The 20,622-nt window shown below is 37.6% G+C and overlaps 1 long non-coding RNA gene and 1 pseudogene across 1 annotated transcript in view; one reads left to right on the forward strand and one right to left on the reverse strand.

Moving 5' to 3' along the window:
- LOC142426799 (uncharacterized) overlaps positions 1 to 20,357 on the reverse strand; it is an 86,960-nt gene extending 66,603 nt beyond the window's left edge. The window contains exon 1 of the long non-coding RNA XR_012779758.1: positions 20,246 to 20,357. This is a non-coding gene — a long non-coding RNA (uncharacterized LOC142426799). The remainder of the gene's footprint in view (positions 1 to 20,245) is intronic.
- On the forward strand, positions 4,879 to 15,085 carry LOC142426086 (small integral membrane protein 14 pseudogene; annotated as a pseudogene).
- Positions 20,358 to 20,622: the final 265 nt, after the last annotated feature.

The raw sequence follows: 20,622 nt of genomic DNA on the forward strand, positions 1-20,622 counted from the left end.
TTAATTTTACCAATTATGTCTTATCCTTCAATACCATCAGTGTGTTGCTTTATTTTTTTAATTTATAACAAGCCATCCTTCCCAGAATTGTCATAATATAGTAAACTTTAAAAAATCTGTTGAAATAAATACTCTTTCACCAAACCCAAAAAGCCAAATGCACTATCATTTGACTTATTCCAGCTAATAGACAGCCTGTCGGCCAGGAAAGAACTACTGTGGGTGAGTTTCTGAGACTGCAGTTCTCTGAGGGGTTGGAAGCCTCATCTCTCTCCCTCAAAGTAGCTGGTGATTTCCAATTGCTGACCTTGCAGTAGCAGCCTACTATGCTACCAAAAACACCAGCAGGGTTCCTTGTTTTTTAACAACCAAATATATCTTGGGAGTTAAATAGAAATAAGTAAATCAAAAAATTAATTAAAGTTTGCAACTTAATCTTTGCACAAATTAATATCTTATCCATAATTAACTATTGCTACTTTGCTTTATATCTCCTCTGAAATGATCCTATACAATAATCAAAATCTAATTTTCAAATGATATTTGACCTTCACAAGGTCTTATTATTTTAACTGTATTCATAAGGAACAAATATAAAGTGTTGAAATCATAAAATCAACATTATGTTAAAAATGAAATATTCTTTAGTTATTTTTATATTTTATAATATAATATCTTGAATATTTTCAGCATCAAATAAGAAATAAAAAATAACATTGAATTGCTTGGGAAAATATTTGCAAATTGATAATATTCTCACAGATGGAATATCTGGACAAAAGTTACCTTTGTAGCTATGGAAACACGAAGTGACTATATTTCTAACTTAGTACTCGGGATTTGTTCTATGAATTAAAATGTACTACACTGATAAATATAATTAAAACTACAAAATATTATACAATTCTACTACTTTTTTTATCATGAAACTCAAAATAATTTCCTATAGAGAGAACAGTATCTATGTCACAGGAGGCTAACAATTAGTCTAATACATTAATAGTTTCAATTTCATAATGTAACCTATGCAGATTAATAAAAATTCATAAAATACAATGTTTTCATATATCCTCAAGAGAAAAACAATGTATTTGCAAGTTTCTATCCTTAGGTTAGGGGGTCTCTTGGTTAAGATGAGTGGTATAAAGCAAGCTGGACATGCCTCTCAAGAAAGCTCTGTGTATCTACCAAAAGACTATAGCCATTGAAAGCCCTATGAAGTATCATGCATTCCGATTTGCCTCCAATCTCCATAAATGAGTATCAACTTGATGGCAACAGGTTTTTATTTTGTGTCTGTATTCTTAGGCTGCCTGTGCAACACACAATGCAGAGAAAGACTATCATACTTTTATTCTTTGGAAAATAGAATTGCTCTCTAATCTATAGTAGCAAATATCTTGTTTGGTGTATCAAGAGGTTCAGACTATTATCTCTAATTAAATTCTTCTGCCTATTTTAGCAGCCTGAATAGATACATTTATGTGTTTTTATTCAATAGTAAATGAAAGTGACCCAATTAGTCAATGTATGAAAAATTAGACAACATAACAATAAATAACTGGAAATAGTATAGAATTCATCAATATGAATTTGGGGATGGAAAGTTAATTGGAAAGTTGCTTACCTTACCTTTCCCTCAAATTCTCTAGTCTATGGATATTTCAAAATCACCCAAATTTGTGAAAAATTTGCCTGCTGTCTCCATGTGTTACCTAAAATGCTTATTTCAGGATAGCTCCCTCTGAAAATGATAAAATTATTGTTGCTGTTAAGTCCCACCCCATTAAAATCCAACGAAATATTGACTGGTCCTATGCCACCGTCAGAGCTATTGCTATATTTGAGTCCATTGTTGCAGCCACAATGTCAATATATTTTCCTGAGAATTTTCTTTCACTGACTAATTTGTCATTCATGATGTGCCTTTCCGAGGACTGGTTTCTTCTGAAAAGAGGTTTAAAGTATTTGAGATGAAATGCGGCCATCTTTTCTTCTAAGGCATATTCTGGCTGTGTTTTTTCCAAGTCAGATTTTTGTGTTCTTCTGAAAATCTTCTGGAAGTATTATTAGCAATCTTCACCACCACTATAATTCAAAGATAGCCTTTCTTCTTAGTTCTTCCTTATTTATATTTGCAAACATAAGGAGACTGAAAAGAATGACTTTGATTAGATGTACTTTATCCTCAAAATGAAATCTTGACTCTTCAATATTTTAAGGAGATCTTTTGCAGGCATGATCAAATCAATACATCATTTGATTTCTTAACTGTTGAATTTTTGTGTATTGAGTGTGGATCCAAATAAAATTAAATCCTTGACTACTTCAAACTTATGTTTATTATGATACTACTATTGGTGCACTTATAAGGATGTTTGTTTTCTTGAAGTTGAGTTATAAAACTTACTGAGGGCTCCACTTATTTAATATTATTAGTAACTGCTTAAAGACCTCTTAGCTTTTAGTAAGCAGGTTTGTGTCATCTGTACATCGCAAATTGTTAATGATTTGTCTTTTAATTCTGAGGTCAATTTTTCTACATATCGTCCAAGTTCTCAGATTATTTGCTCAAGACACAAATGGAATAAGTGTGGTGAAAGATGCAACCTTGAGACACATCATTCCTGACTTTAAACTATAAGGGTTGCTTAGTTCTCTCCAGATGACTGTCTTTTGATCTATGTATAGGTTCTCTAGGAGATCAATTAAATGCACTAGAATTTCCATTTTTCTCAATGTTGTAGATAATTTGTTATGACCACATAGTTAAGTGTCAAAAAATATAAACTTTTGTTCTGAAATTTTCTACTTTTATCTCATATTTATCTCCTATCAAAAAGCTCTCATTCCACATCCTTTTCTGAGTTAGGCTGGAAATTCTGGCAGCTCCTGGTTAAGGGTGCTGCAATCCTTTTTGAATTTTTTTTAAATCCTCAGTAATGATATTTTCCTGTGATTTATGCATTCTATAGGATCATCTTTATTTGACATGAACTTGAATATGGGTCTCTTCCCTTTCATTGGTAAAATAGTTACCTATCTTATCCTTCAATTTTCTTAGCTAGATAAGTGAGCACCTAGCATGTCTCTTCTTTTTTTAAAATCATTTTATTAGGAACTCATACAACTCTTCTCACAATCTGTATATACATCAATTGTGTAAAGCACATTTGTACATTCATTGCCCTCATCATTTTCAAAATATTTGCTCTCCACTTAATCCCTTGGCATCAACTCTTCATTTTTCTCCTCCCTCCTTGCTCTCCACTCCCTCATGAACCCTAAATTGTAAATTATTATTTTGTCATATCTTGCCCTGTCTGACATCTCCCTTCATGCATTTTTCTGTTGCCCACCCCCCAGGGAGGAGGTTATATGTAGATCTTTGTAATTGGTTGCCCCTTTCCACCCTACCCTCCCTCCACCCTCCCAGTATTGCCACTCTCACCACTGGTCCTGAAGGGGTCATCCGCCCTGGATTCCCTGTTTCCAGTTCCTGTCTGTACAAGTGTACATCCTCTGGTCTAGCCAGACTTGTAAGGTAGAATTGGGATCATGATAGTGGCGGGGGGATGAAGGATTTAGGACCTGGAGGAAAGTTGTGTTTCATCATTGCTACACTGCACCTTGACCTGCTCATCTTCTCCCCACAACCCTTCCATAAGGGGGTGTCTAGTTGCCTACAGATGGGCTTTGGGTCTCCACTCCACACTCCCCCTCATTCACAATGATATAAGTTTTTGTTCTGATGCTGCTTGAGACCTGATCCCTTTAACACCTCGTGAATGCACAGGCTGGTGTGCTTATTTCATGTGGACTTTGTTGCTTCTGAGCTAGATGGCTGCTTGTTTACCTTCAAGCCTTTAAGACCCCAGATGCTATATATTTTAATAGCCAGGCACCACCAGCTTTCTTCGCCATATTTCTAAATAAAGACATGTACATATGTAAATATATTTATATATGAGGATGTGGAAATAGATCTATGTGCATATATTTATAGGTTTAGTATTAAGGTACCAGATGGACATTGGGCCTCCACTCAAGTACTCCCTTGATGCAAGAATACTTTATTCTATTAAACTTGTATTCCATGTTGCTCACCTTCCCAACACAATTGCTGAAGACAAAGCAGTGCATAAGCAAATGTGGTGAAAAAAGCTGATGATACCCAGTTATCAAAAGATACAGTGTCTGGGGTCTTAAAGGTTTGAAGGTAAACAAGCAGCTACCTAGCCCAGAAGCAACAAAACCCAGATGGAAGAAGCTCACCAGCTTGCGAGATCCGGAGGTGTCGAAAGGATTTATCAGGCATCAAAGAATAAAAAACCATATATTTGTATGATCGTCTCCCTGATAGAATTGCTGAAGACAAATGGATGCATAAGCATGTCTCTTTCTTAAGCTTTCAATTGGTATTCAGCTCATTCCTGGAGTCTTGTTTGGCCAATGTGTTTGGTGCAGTTTGGACTTCTTCCTTTGATATAATTTGTTCTTGATCATTTGCTCTATCCTGAAATGATAAGATTAGTATCACATATATTTAAAACATAAGTTTCTCTTCTAATCACCAACTATTGTGCAGAGATTTGAAATGGTCCCCATTTATCACAAAATCTTGTCATTCATTCTTTGTAAAATTCTCTCTTCGTGCTAAGTAGTAAATCATGGTGTGAGTAATGTCATTTCCATGATCGTGCTATTCAATAATTAGTCAAAAACTACTGTTACAAAACCATAGAAGACTTTGTTTTCTAAAAATTACAACTATGAAAATGATTATTTCTTGGCATATACTCTTATGTTGTCTGTGTGCTTCTGAGGGAAGTATTTTAACCTTTCTCACCATATTCTTAGTCTGAGAAGCCAGACTACATGAAGAAGAATGCCTCTTCGGGATTGAAGAGAGGCTCACTGGCAATTTACCTTATTCAGATGACACAATCTTGCTTTCGGAAAGCAAGAGAATTTGAAGAACTTATTGATGAAGGTCAAGGAATGCAATCTTTGATATGTATTATGATTCAATGTAAAAAAAGAGCAAAATTTCCCACAACTCTACCAACAGACAACAGCATGATAAATGGAGAAATGATTGAAGTTATCAAGCATTTCATTTTACTTAAGATCCACAATCAACATTTATGTAACATTTAAGAAATCACGTGACATATTGAATTGGGAAAATCTGCTACAAAAAAAAAATTTCTGTAAGGTATCCAAGGCAATGATGTCACTTTGAGTCCCACAGTGTACCTGACCTCAGCCATGGTGCTTTCAATTACTTCATATGATAGTGACAGCTGGACTGTGAACAAGACCAGAGAAGAACATTTATCTCTGACACGTAAGATTAGAAAAGAATATAGAACCATCAGTCCCGTTGTTTTCTCCTACAGATTGTTTATCCCGCCTATCTTATCTAGATAGACATACAAAGATAATAATATGCACAAAAAACAAGGCAGAGCAAAACAAAGTAACAGAAAAAGAAAACAACAACAAACCAACGACAGTAAAAAGAAAAGTCTGTAAATGGTTCAAGGTCTGTTTGTTGAGTTTTAGGGGTGTTTTCTCGTCGAGTCTGATGGGGTGCCCCAGTCTGGCCCCACAGTCTATTTTTGGCATACCCTGGGGACTTCTTTGCGCTGTTCTGTTACATACATTAGTCTTTTGCCTTAGTGAGGTGGGGTCAGATCGGGCACAATTCCCACACTGTGTCTCCAGTGTTGTCCCCCCCCCGTAGTGCTATGGGTCAGTGAGGTATGTCCTGTCTCATAGTGGGACCAGCCATAGGGTCCTCTCTATGCCTTTTCTGCTCTGAATGGGAATCTTGTCCTCAGGGCTTGGTGGGCCAGGATGTATTCCACTCTCTTTTCCTCTCCATTTGCTCCTGTGTGCTCTGATCAGACATGTCCCTCTCCCCAAGCTTTAGCTTCAGTGCTGTCCTCGAGCTGTCCATGTAGTTGGGATTGTGGCTAGATCCTGGAAACACAGGGAATCCAGGACAGATAAACCTCTCAGGACCAATAATGAGAGTAGAGATAGCAGGAGGGTAAGGATAAGGTGGGGGAGAAAGCAGGAACCGATAGCAATGATCTACATATAACCCCTTCCTGTGGGACAGACAACAGAAAAGTAGGTGAAGGGAGACATTGGGCAGTGTAAGACATGAAAAAATAATGTTATGAATTATCAAAGGTTCGTGAGGGAGGGAGAAAAAGGGAGGGGAAATGAGGAGCCGATACCAAGGGCTCAAGCAGAAAGAAAATGTTTAGAGAATGATGATGGCAACAAATGTACAAATGTGCTTGACACAATGGATGGATGGAAGGATTGTGATAAGGATTGTACAAGCCCCAAATAAAATGATTATCAAAAAAAAGAATATAGAGCTTACTAGAGACTACCAGAAAACAAAATGCAGCCAGAATACTCTTTAGAATTGAAAATAGTGATAAATCATCTCATGTTATTTGGGAATATTATCAGAAGGGATCAGTCCCTGATCATCCTTGATAAATGGAGGGTCAGTAAAATAGAGGAATACTGTTATGGTTAGATTTTATGTCAACTTGATGGGTCTGTGTTCAGGTAGGGGGGAGTCTAATATATCAATCAGATCACAGCATGATGTGCATCTCCTCAGAGGTGTAGTGTTTTTGGAAGAGAGATTCTGGAATCTTCTCTCTTGTCTTTCACCCACTTGCTTGCTTGGACTGTGAGTCTGTCTCCATTGAGGGTAGCCACTTGGCTGCTGATTTGGGAGCGGTAATGTTCCTGCCATCCCGGGATCCAGGTGACTCTTTGCTCACTTATCTGTGATCTCCCAGCTTCCAGCTTCACCTTTCTGCTTTATCATGCAGCTACATGGGTCAGTCAGTCTTGGGCTAGCATATGACCCATAGATTTGAGTTGGACTGGGCTGGTATTTTCTCTTGATATAAAAATTGTTCTTGATCCAAAGTTCTTTCTTATACATATATGAATGCCTCTATTTTGTTTCTCTACAAAATTCCACTTCATGTAAATATCTTCAGTGAGATGGATGGACACAGCAGCTGCGCATGTAAGGTCATAAGAATCAGAACAAATTAATGACACCTAGCAGCCACAACAAAAATCCTTCCCTGACTAATTTTATGCTCACAATTAACACCGTTTCAAAATGGCACTTTTGACATCGCCCGGGACTAGTATTCTCTTCCTTGACATGCTCTGTTAGTTTTGAGAACAAGGAGAAGTGTGTAGGAGTACAATCACAGATGGAGCGGATACAGGATAAGGTCTCACTGAAGGTGAAGCCAGTACAACCCTCCTGGATTTTCACCGGTGCAGTGTTTCATTAACAAATACTGCAGTCATAATGAGCCATGTGGTTTTCCTGTGTTCTTTAAGAAAATCTATCAATATTTTTTTGGAATCTGAAACAAAGAGTAAAGACAAATAAAAACGGAAAACGGTAATCAGAAAAATCTGAGATGATCTCTTGGACTTGAATTTAAGTGGTCAAAAGTTCCCCTTGGGAGGCACTGTTTTGAGTGCACCCCAACTAAACTGAAACAAGTGTTTCACTGAACAAACTTTTCTGTTTCCTGCCACTGATCTCTGAGACATATTAAACAGGTTTTGTTTAGTGGGGCATGGACAAACCTTTGCATGCAAGGGATTAAGCCCTATTAGCAATGCTTTTAAAAGTTTAATGTCTTTCTCGCTGGGAACAATATTTTACCTTTGATGGCTTTGATAATGCAAGTATTCCTGGAGCAGAAGTTCATGGAACAAAGAACTAAAAGCAATCTTTTGCCAACTCTGAAGCAGAACTTCAAGACTAACTACCCACCAACTGCCAGTTAAAATAAAGACCATTCTCTGAAAGCAGGCATGAAAACTGAAAGTTAGCAGCCACTGCATGAGTGCAGAAGGAGTTCCTGACCCCACTGAGTCATCAGCTGTGACCTGGGCCTCGGTGACCTATGGAAGCTTTGCAAAGAAGCCAATTTAGCCATGTTCATGCTCCACACACAAAGAAACTGAAAAGCAATTTACATTGTTTAAATCCTATTATCTATGCTAATGTAATTTTGAAACAATAAATAACTAACCTCCCAGAAAAGAAAAAATGCTCCCAAACTTGGCACCAGTTTGCCTTCCCAAACAAATAACTCAGTAGTCCTTTTTACCTCAGCTCAGCAAAATAAGATGCTGCCGATTCAGCTGTAACACTTGTTTGAATATACAACCATGTTTCTACATGATTGATGTATAAGGGAATAATTTGAGTATCATGTGGCTATGACATTTGATTATATATAATAACATCTGTAAAAACCACAAGATAAATCCAGGAAGGTATGTCCAGCTAAATGCAGTTGTTCGGATAAACACAACGCACACACACACTGGTGCCCTAAGGACACTGAGCTATATATCTAGTCATCCAGATCTATTATTAGAACTTTCCATCTGGTTTCAGATAATTCTCCTCTGCCACTACACACTACCTAATTCGCTGTAGGTTTTTAATCACCACCAAAGACGTGCAGCCTCCTTTTGCTTTTCGGATTATGATGTGCTTTCCTTTTCTAGTTTCCTGATATTTTTCTGTTTAGCCCTGTATTCTCACATCAATTCTCTCTCCTCACAGGCAGTCAGGTTATATGACAGTAGAAGCAGAGGCGCTCACTTTCACAAGCAAACACCAAGACTTTTTTGAGGTAAAGTGGCATATTTGTTATAATATTTAAGTTTTTTTGGCCATTTGCTATGTATAAAGCTATAGTAACATTTGTTTCATATCCTGACCTTCTTACTTGAATATAACTAACAACGTTTTTAAGTAAAAAGCAACTTCTGCTGCTTCCCCCCAAATCCTTGTGCTCTAGTGTGTGATGACTCATGCTATGGTTGTTAGGGACCATGCTGTTGGTTCTTACCCATAGCGACCATATGTACAACAGAAGAGCACACTTACTGGTCCTGCACCATCTCGCCATCAATTGTTCTTATGACTGAGCCCACTGTTGCAGACACTGCCAATCCATCTTGCTGAGGGTTTTCCTCTTTTCGATAGACACCTGCTTACCCAATATTGATGTCCTTCTCCAGGGACTGGCGTTTCGTGACATCATGTCCAAAGCATTCATGATGATATTTTACCTTCCTTGTTGTTAGAATGTGCTCTGGCCATAATTCTTTATTTTAATTGTCTTATTGGGGGCTCATGCAACTCTTATCACAATCCATACATACATCAATTGTGCAAAAGCACATTTGTACATTCATTTCCCTCATCATTCCCAAAATATCTGCTATCCACCTAAGCCTCATCTTTTCCCCTCCTTCCCTGCTCCCCCCTTCCTATTGAACCCTTGATAATTTATAAATTATTGTTTTGTCCCTTCACCCACTTTTGCCTCCCTTCACCCACTTTTGTGTGGTCTATCCCCCAGGAAGGTTATCACATGTAGATCCTTGTAATCGGTTCCCTTTTCAACCTACCCTCCCAGTATCGCAACTCATACCACTGGTCCTGAAGGGATCATCTGCCCTGGATTCCCTGGATTTCCAGTTCCTTTCTGTACCAGTGTATATCCTCTGGTTTAGCCAGATTTGTAAGGTAGAATTGGGATCATGATAGTGGGGGGTGGGGAGGGAAGTATTTACGAACTAGAGGAAAGTTGTATTTTTCATCTTGGCTACAGTGTACCCTGACTGGCTCATTTCCCTGACAACCTTCTGTAAGGGGATGCCCAGTGGCCTGCCAATGGACTTTGGCTCTCCACTCTGCACTCTCCCCCTCATTCACTAGGATAAGATTTCTTGTTCTGATGATGTCTGATACTTGATCCCTTTGACACCTCATGATCACACAGGCTGGTGTGCTTCCTCCATGTGGGCTTTGTTGCTTCTGAGCTAGACGGTTGCTTGTTTACTTTCGAGTCTTTAATACCCCAGATGCTGGGCACCATCAGCTTTCTTCACCACATTTGCTTACAACTCTTATCTTTGAGCTGCCTTCTCAAAGCAGGAGTCCCTGCTTATGTCATGGAAAGAGCGCTTCAATTTGCTGATAGGGGCATGACCCCAGATGAGAAGAAACAGCTGTATTAATAATTAGACCGTGAAATATATAAAACATTAAGTTAAGAAAATTAGAAGTCATCAAAATGGACAACTCCTGACCATTTTGAATAAGACAGTCATAGGGTTTACTATGCCAGAAAAGACAATTTCAGAAAAACTACCTTATATTCATCATCAAGAATGACATTTAAAGTCTAATTTTAAGTATAATGTTGTTTGTGACAGGATAATATTAATCTGCTTACAAAGGAAACAATCCATATAACTATTATTCAAATGTAAACACCAAACATAGAAGCTAGAAAGGAAGACATTGAAGAATTCTATCAGTATCTTCAGTCTGAAATTGATCATACATGAAATCACATGCATTGATAATTGCTGGCTACTGAAATATGAAAACTGGATCAAAGACGGAATAGTAAGTGGTTAACATGGCCTTGGTGATAAACCCAAAGCTTGAGATCGATCACATGGTAGAGTTTTGCAAGACCCAAGCCTTTTTCCTTGAAAGTGCCGTTTTTCAGCAACACAAACAACAATTTTACGTGTGGATTTTTACAAAAGAAACACATAAAAAACAAATTGATACATCTGTGGAAAGAGATTATATCAGCAGCTAAAACTAGGCCGGGAGCCAACTGTGAAACAGACCATCAATAGCTCATATGTAAGCTCAGGTTGAAGCTGAAAAAATAAAATGAGTCCAGAAAAGCCAATACCTACTAGTCTCTCCCATCTGAATTTTGAGAACATATCACGAACAGATGTGATATATTGAGCACTAATGACAGAAGACCAGATGAGCTGTAGGAGGACATCAACAACATCATTCATGAAGAAAACAAAAGGTCATTAAAACAACAGAAAAGAATCCCAGTGGCTGCCAGAAAAGTCTCTAGAACATGCGTTAATCACAGAGCCAGGAATGAGTAAGTCATACAGGGCACCTGAAGCCGTCACTGATGATGACCAAAGATGACAAACACTACAACCCGTTTGCTTCAGACCTCAATATAAAGAATACATATCTCCTCATAAATCAACAAATAACTAACATCTTGATACTTGAAGATACTGTTAAAGTTGTCATTGATTTTGTTTTAATTGGACCTACAATCAATGCTTATGGAAGCAGCAATAAAGAATTCAAAATGTGTTGCATTATACAAATTTGCTGTAAAAGATCACTTTAACATGTTAAGAAGTAAAAGTGTCACTTTGACTTCTAAGATATTCCCAATCCAAGTCATTGTATTTCAATTTGTCTCATATGCACATGAAAACTAGAAATGATTAAAGAAGACCAAAGAATTCTTGCCTTGGCATTCAAGTTTTCAAAAAGAATATCAAATATACTATGAATACATTAAAAATTGAATGTGTAGTAAATTGCTTCCGGGAACTGCTGACCCCATTGCCATGAAATGATAAGAACTGAATGTTGCCTGGTGTGATCATTAGGTTTTTTGTACTCACATGGCTCCTGTAGGAACGTGTGGGCAGAGAATAGCCTGTCAATCAAGTTGCAGCTTGATCAGAGGGCAAACCATGAGGCGTAAACCTCACCGAGCTTTGTGATGCTTCCACGGCCACAGGATCCACAGACTGTGGTCATGGTCTGTGGTCTGTGGTCATGTTGCATTCTCCATCACTGCGTGGAGCTGTGTGAGTCACCAGAGGGATTTCTGGACTAGTGCCAGGTTCACAGGCTTGATTTGGACTGCTCGGGGATGCTCTCTGGATACCCAGCTACTCCTTGATAGAAAGCTCTTTCGTATGTATACGTGAGTGTCACTGGATTTGTTTCTCTAGACAGCCTGGCCTAACACACCTGGCTATCACTACTGAGCATGTTGATCAAAGAATGGCAATGTGAATCCTGTTCTGACAGGGGAAAAAAGAGAAAGCAATGCAATTTCTTATTGAATCCAGGTTTCCTCGAACCAAAATTTCCATGAAACTTTAGCTCTTTGATAATCTTTCAAACTTATGCCAAAAATATTCCATAAAATCTTCAAGTTAATCAACACTTTAATTTTTAGAGAAGATCTGCTGTAGAATTGTGCACCTTTAAGATAAATTTAGATGTTATAATATTGGCAACAGAAGATCAAAATAATAGATATAAAACTTGAGGAGGTGAGCTTATATAAATTGAAAAGTACTTAGGAAAGGAGTTTTGCACAACTCAATGCAATTGATGTCAATAAATTATTCATATAGAAACACACAAATTGTGGAATTTATGTACGACCTGCTAATCTATTCTCAAAAAATACATTATAAAATAAATACATAAAGCAGTCATACCTGAAAAAGGAGCAAACTATGAACCAAATTCTCAACTTTCATAATCTACATATTTATCTGACATTTTCCATTAATTTTACTGTTTCTCAAATCACCATACTTAATCCTTTTATTATTTTAGTATACTAATGAGACACTTTATATACATGAAAAAATAAATGAATAGAATAAATACAAGCTGCTACATGAATGGACATCTAAGGACAAGTCAAATACTGATCTTTCTGGGACTGGTCCAAGCAAAACATATTCAAACATGATCAGTGACTAGTGGATGGCTGCAGACAAGTTTTCTAAGAACGAGATAACTTAGATGACCTTTAAAACAAAGGTCTTCTGGACACAATGGATTCCTTTAGGATTTGCTGGAACAATTAAATTTAAAGCAGAGAGTTCAGCTCTGAATTTAATTATTGCCATTTTTATGGAATTCTGAAGGTGGAATTATAAAAGGAGTCAACTTTCAGGACCTTAATTGCTGATGAAGCATGACTGAAATGAAAAGAAACAACTGCAAGTATCCATTAATAAATAGAATATGTAATATACAATGTATGAATGTTGGGAAAGGAGAAGTCATAATTGCCTAGGGGCATGGCATGAGATGATAGGGAGATATGTGGAGCTACCAATGAGTATAAGAAGAAAATGTTCTGAAATTGATTGTGGTGATAATTCCCTACATATAAATATAATTGAATGATTAAATTGTTTGATATGTGAAGTACATGCTAATAAAACAATTTTAAGAAGATGAAATAGAATTCATAAAATTTGATATCCTAGTAATGAGCTGAAATAAATTAATATTGACTATTTTGAGCCAGACAATCATATATGGTTTATTATGCCAAACTAAAAACCAAGCTCAGTGCTATTAGTTGATAATGACTCACAACAACCCAGTAGGGCAGAGAGAACTACCTCTGTGGGTTTTCAAGCCTATAACTCTATGGGATCAGCTTGTGGTTTTCAACTGCTGACCTCACAGTTAACAGCCCAATATGTAACCATTAAGTCACCATTTCCTATTGCAGGATTTAAAATTTCAGGAGGAACAGCATTACACTCATCAAGATACATATTGAAATAAAATGCTGTACATGATAACTATATATATGGAAATTCAATTAATACCACAATTATTCAAACTTACATATGAACTACTAAAGACAATAAAGAAAACTGAAGAATTCTACAACTTGTTCAGTCTGAATAGATCATTTCAAGAAGCATTGATAATATCCATTGATTCGAATCTAAAACTTGGGAACAAAGACAAAGGATCAGTATTTGGACAATACAGTCTTGGTGATAGATAAGACGCTGAAGTCTGTATGACAGTATTTTGCAAGAACAATGACTTTTTCATTTTAAATGCCTTTTTCTACAATGTAAATGGCAACTATCCAGCTGGACCTCATATGCTGGAACACACGGAAACTAAATTGACTCCTTCTACAGAAGAGAGATGGAGCAGTTCAATATAATAAGTCATAACAAGGCATGTAGCAAAATGTGGAGCAAGTAGATGATCAAGAACTGGTGGTATTGATGGAAAAAGTCCAAGCTGCATGGAAGTTATCAGTTAAAGACCACCAGTTGCCCATATGTGAATTCAGTTTGAATTTGGAGAATTTTTTTTAATCCACAAGGCAAAATATGACATAACCCCCAATTTTAGAGAACATCTCAAGAATAGAACTACTATCTTTAATTCACACATGAAAGTTTACTTCCTATTTCTGTCTTGTATGATTTTTAGTATGTAAAATCCAGGATAAGAAAATCTATAGAGACCATAACTGGATTCATAATTACCTAAGGATGGATATGGGGGGAGGTTATTAACAATGAGTACAAGACAAAAATGTTCTGATATTAACTGTGGCGATATTTGTACAACTCTTCTTAATATGAATGAGGCATTAAATTGTATGATTTGTGAAATTTAATCCAATAAAACTCTTTTTTTAAAACTCCAGAAAGAATGGAAATAACAAAGTGGATGTAAAAAGTGACCATTTTACTTGCTCTCAAATGTAGACTAGCCAAACCAAAGGAAGAAATGAAATAAAATAACTAGATAGAACATTGGAAAGGGCAGCCTAAGACTACAAGTAAACCCTTTTAATGAAACGTGCAAAGAACCAGAGTTAGAAAGCCAAAAGAGAAGACTACACTCAGAAGATCTCAAGCTGGCGTGAGTAGGACAGCAGTGGGATGGTGTCCTGAGTGCCTACAGCTTTCCTTAGGTTCCAGCCGGCCTTTCAGTGGAGCCTCGGGCATGGCCCGCACCCTCCTGGCCTTGTTGGGAGTAGTCTGTTAAGCACTCAACATAGATCATGCCTGGGTAATCGTGGCAGAAAGTAGATTTGATCCCTGTGACTGCGTTGGCTTTTATGAGATGAGAAGACTGATCAATCTGTTGAGGCAACCACAGTCCTGTTGTACAGACACAGAATGTCTCTTGAAACTACCAGGGCACTCTGGTGATAATGGCGTCAGTATTGCCGTGATCTCGATGGCCTGTATGGTGATGGCAGTGCTCTTGTTTTTACTGAGGCTTCCTAATCCCAACAGATCTAATTTATCTGGGAAGCCAACCCGTCCTCATCAGGGTCAAGGGTCACCAGCCCCTCATGTGATATGGGATGTGAAAAGAGCTAAATACCTTGCATGACCAAGGGAATGAAAATGCCAGAATACTCTTAACCCCATGATAATGTTTTTTACTTTGTCATCTATAATATAGGATGATACAGTTTTTCGTAAGCTTCTAAAAATTTCACTTGCAAGCTTAATTTTTGCTTCCTGTGTTAACGCTATTTCTACTTACAGTATATTGAGTAAATAGTTTTTAAAATAGTCACATTGTTTTTGTTTGTTTGTTGTTTGTTTGGGGGGTTGTTGTCCCAAATCTAAATATTCCATTCACTTTATTTAACCATGATCAGAATTTTTGTGATGATTTTCTGACCTGATTGCAAGAAATTTGAGTTCTGCATTTAAACATATTCAATAGTTATTAGGCTTTAAATTACTTTTTGCATAAGATATTTATAAAGTTATTGGAGTTGTCTTAGACTGAATGAAATAAAATTAGAACCATACTCTACTTGCATTTACCATGTACGTTTATTTGTGAATGCCTGTTTTCTTTTCTTAGCACTGTGGCAGCCTGTTGAGTATTTTACAAGTTTAGCTGAAATCTGTATCTTCTACTGTAACTGTTGTACATGGGTAGAATCCAAGAAGAGATCAAATGAAATGGTTGCTGACTGAGTTTTCTGCGCCCACATGATTGACCGTTACAGTGGGTATTTAGCATCCCTTATTATGACACTCATCAACTCCACACTATCTTCACAAGGGGTCTTCAGAGACTGAGAAAAATGAACTCTTGCTGCCAGGTATAAGCTATGCAGAGTCATTTGAGCAATAATTTATTGTTAAGCTGAGTGCCTCTCGGGAAGTTCTGTTCTGTTCTAGCACTTCCTCTTGGAGCAAACTCAGGGCCCTGTTTGGTTACTGACATTTTAATGAAATGCCAATTATTATATTTTTTTATTTGAAGAAAATAAATTGGGGTCATTTGTTATTGTTTTGATTTTTAAATTTAAAAAATACATTCTTGACATACTTGGACGAAAAAGGAAGAAAATTAGAATCAAGAATCCTTTCTCCTTCTTTGCTTATCTTGTTACTGAACGAAGAAACAGGGATAAGCAAATATAAAACTGACGTTTAGAAATGTGCATAAAATGTAAGGGTCGCACTGTATAACACAGTGTGAAAATAATGAATAAAAATGGCGTTAAAAACATCTGCATGACCTTGGTTATGCATTTTTTTCCCTGGAAAGTAATTTCAGGTGACTTATGTGGCCTATTTTGATAGATATTTTGCTATCAATGAATTATTCCCCTCCCCACCCCCAGACCAATCTAGATTTTCATTGTATACAGCTGAGAAATTGCTTGTAAAAGTTGAATGAATTTCTCCAATCATTTTATTGTTTTGTGAAAAAGATCTCAAGTTGAACAAACTGAAAAAAACAAATATCAAGCCTTGAATTGCAATATAGAAGGACTCTATAGGCAAAACTTTGAATGATGCTTCCTGCATCATTCCTCCCAAAAGAATGTGGGAAGAATACACAATCATTACACCAAAGGGATTAGTCCATATTCAACAATTTCAAGAGTTAGTTTGTGAATAAGAAAAAATTGTATTTAAGGAAGAAGTCTAAGATGCATTGAAGCCATTAGCAAAAAAAAAAACACACCATAAAATACAACCCGAGGTATTGATTGAAATCTAGTAGAAATGGTTCAACTAGCTAATAAATCACTGGAAGCACTCACGAGTCTATCCCTTGAACTGTGGAAGACAGCTATTCAGCCAGCCTATGGAAGAGGTGCATGTTTGTATCTATTCCAGATGACTGCTACGAAGTGATTTTTACTTAGTGTCGCTTTGTTTTATTCTTCATAATTCCAACCAAATGACTGCTTGGGGGAATGCAAAAGAGTGGAGAAGACCTTAACTTCAGGACTAGTCAGTATTGCCCTCTGCTAGGTATAAAAGTAAGCCATCTCAGAAGTACAAGCAAACCTCTCACCATTATCCAGAAAGAAGAATCACCTTTGGAGTACCTGTGAGATCCCTGCATCAGTGAGGGGAGGTAGCAGATGTCAGAAGCTGCCCCACTTAGACCATAAGACAGAGCAGAGGGCTAGATTTAAGACCATGAGACAAAATAGTGGGTTTTCCAGTTCAAGTAACAAGTAAACCTGAGTGTTTTGGGTAGGAAGTTGGCTCACAGAGTATGGTGTACTTTTTTGCATTGACCAGATCTACAGGAGCTTTGTAACACTGGCTTAATAGGACAGATGCCAAAAGATCGTATGGCTAAATGGCTGAGGAACACAGATATGCCTACATGGATGGGTGAGAAGAGATGCTTAGAATGAAATAAGTGTATCATTAATATTTTAACCTGTTAGCTTCACAGATAAACTTCATAGTCATAAGTATTTTCTGCAAGGTCTCTGTGGACATGGTAATAGATTATCAAACACAAACAAGAAATAAAGAGATGGTTTCGGTGAGAATAGGGTAAAGGAAGTTGAAGGATGGAATTGTATCTGTCCTCTGACTCACAGGAATGATCTTTTTACAGACTGAGATAAATTTTCCTCCTTAGAGAAGCCAAAGGAAATCAGATATGTCTCCCACTGCTTTTTCCCAGTGACACAGAAGAAAGCAGAAATTATCAAGCACTTGCATTAATATCTCAAAGTGAAATTTTACTGCAGATCATTCAAAAGCATTTGTGGCAACATATTGACAGAGTTGCTCAAAATTCAAGTCAGATTCAGAAGAGGATATAGAGAGATATGGCTGGTGTCAGATGGATCTTGGCTAAAAACAGAGAATATTAGAAAGATGTTCATTTTTGTTTTATTGCCCATGCGATGACCTGTGAATGTGCGAATCATAATAAACTATGGGTAACATTGAGAAGAATGAGAAACCCAGAGTGCTGAATTGAGCTTATGCGGAACCTAAACATGAACTCAGAGGCAGTTGTTGGAACAGAAAGAAGAAAGACTTTGTAATTTAAACTCAGGAGAGGTTGTCAGACTATTCTTTCACCACACTTATCCAGTCTGTGTGTTGAGCAAGTAATCTGAGAACCTGGAATATATGAGTAAGAACAGGACCTCACGATAGGAGGAAGGCTTATTAACAACCTTTCATATGCAGATGACATAATCTTGCTTGATCTAAATGAGGGGGAATTGAAGCATTACTGATGCAAATCAAAGACTACATTTTTTAAATTTATGGTTTACAACTTGATGTCAACAAAATTCCACACAATTAGACCGAAAGATCACATTATGAAAACTTAGAAATGATTGAAGTTGACAAGAATTTCATTTCATTCTGATCCACAACCAGTGCTCATGGAATCATAAATCAATGCTCTATTGCCCTGGTTAAATTTGATATAAAAGTTATCTTGAAAGTGTTTAAAAGCTAAGATGTCCCTTTGAGGATTAAGATTCACCTGACACAAGCCATAGGTGATTTTGAATCACCTCATCTGCATGTGAAAATTGGACAATGAATACAGAAGACCAAAGAAGAATGGATGCATTTAAATTATGGTATTAGAATCATGGCAAAGACTATGGAGAGTACTTTGGACTGCCATAATAACCAAGAAGTCTTTATTGGAAAGCACATAGAAACTAAGCTAGTGGGAAACCTCATTTAATTAGAACATAGTATCAGTAAAGTCTAGTTCATAGAAAAGGACATCATAATCGGTAGAGGACCTGCAAAAAAAAAAAAAGGAAAGAAAAGACCTCAATGAGATGGATAGACATATTGGCTGCAATATCAGGCTCAAATATAGCAATGATTGTCAGGATGGCATAGGACCAGGCAGTGTCCTTCTATTGTACACAGGGTAAGTATAAGTCAGAACCAACTCAATGCCATCTAACAATGGGACATCTTGATATCTTTCTTCAAAAGACACAGGACAATTATAGAGGTTTATTAAAAATAAGTTTTAAGAAAATTGAAAATGGCCTCGATGAGAAAAAGGCCAGAGAATTTTCACTGAGCAATACTTTTTCCTCTTCAGGACAATGAGCCTGCTCATTCTTCAAAGGTAGAAAGGACTGTTCTCCAGGGATTTCATTTGGAAATCCGTCATCCATCTAAAATCCTAAGTTTCCCTGCTTAAAACATATTTTTGTTATTAAAATTCAAAGACTATGATTGGAATTCCGCAAGGACAACATTGCCCTTTTAATGTGTTGTGAATCAAAGTGCACAGAATTCTTTGGGAAAGAGTTAAAGAGATGTGAACATTGGTTATAGACATAGATGGAGGGTATGTTGAGAAAAGAACTTCAATTTTGTATATTACTGTTAATTAAAATTTTTATGATATTTAGCAACCTTTTTGGTATACCCTCACATACAAGTATGTCATTGCTTAATAACTACATATGTTTCTTCCTTGTTTGCATGAAATCTTTGAAAATAATGCCAATTTGAAAAAGATAGGCTTTTTTATGTTGTTATTTTACAAATAAGTGACAAGAACATGTCATGTACTAGCTATGCTAATTTTAAGAACATATATGGGTAACAAAGCTTTGATCTTCGATACTAGATAAGTTAAGCATCAGGTTCACTGTATAATTCTTCTTTAAACATTTTTAAAAATATACCAATATTTTGTATTCATCTCTTTGGTCTTTTGTATTACAGAGAAAATTTATACCTGAAGATTTCCTGAATTGCACATTATAATCTTCTAGAGATTTTATGACTATAATTCCAAAGCAATGCATTTTCCAAAGGTATTTATGAATAATAATGTACATTACTAGAATAATGGGTAACATTTAGATAGATAGCAGATAACATCTTAAAGTAAAGTAATGGAGGGGGACTCTGCTCATTAATCCATGAAGATGGCATATTTATTTTTAAGAAATGAAAACTGGAGCCTTCTGGGAAGATGGCAGATCAGAGGACCCGCATATTCTGAGAGCTCTTTCGAACAAGGAGGGTTTGGTGTCCAGGTAGCTGAGTGGAAAGAGTCTAACTGGGACCCCATGCCCAGAGTCGCTTGCCTGCTCTGCCAAGGCATGAGCAGCAGTGGTGGAACCCCGTACAGCAGCTGCCCACTCGCACAACGCCACTAATAGAGAAGCTTCCCTTTCCCACGTTTCCCCTCGCCCCACATGGCAGCAATCTGCCCTTGGGCCCGTGTCACTCCCTCCATTCATCCAAGGCCCGGGTAACTGACCTGAAATCTAAGGGGGGCTGCCTGGGCGACCCCCACAGGGGACCATCCACCTCCATTGCTGCCTGGGACCTCTCCACTGGTGGGCTGCCTGACCCCTGTCTGCTTCACTCCTGCTCCACTTCCGGGAAGTTGAGCTGTGCACTTCCCGCCAGCGCGAGCCTGCAGACAGAGCCCATCCCACTTCTATGCCCAACACTGTGTTTCCGCCGGAACCACTTCAGACTGGCCTGCATCACCGCAGAGCCCTGTGCCCGGGGCGGGAGCGCTAGACCTGCCTGCTGCGGGGCGCTACTTCCTGTGCTTACAGCGCTGACGTTAACAGTGGGCTCCTGCTGGCTGGGAGCGCGAGCAACAGGGCTCTGTGCTCCAGCCAGAGC

Source organism: Tenrec ecaudatus, chromosome 14 (genome assembly GCF_050624435.1).
Source record: "Tenrec ecaudatus isolate mTenEca1 chromosome 14, mTenEca1.hap1, whole genome shotgun sequence".
NCBI classification, from domain to species: Eukaryota; Metazoa; Chordata; class Mammalia; order Afrosoricida; family Tenrecidae; genus Tenrec; species Tenrec ecaudatus.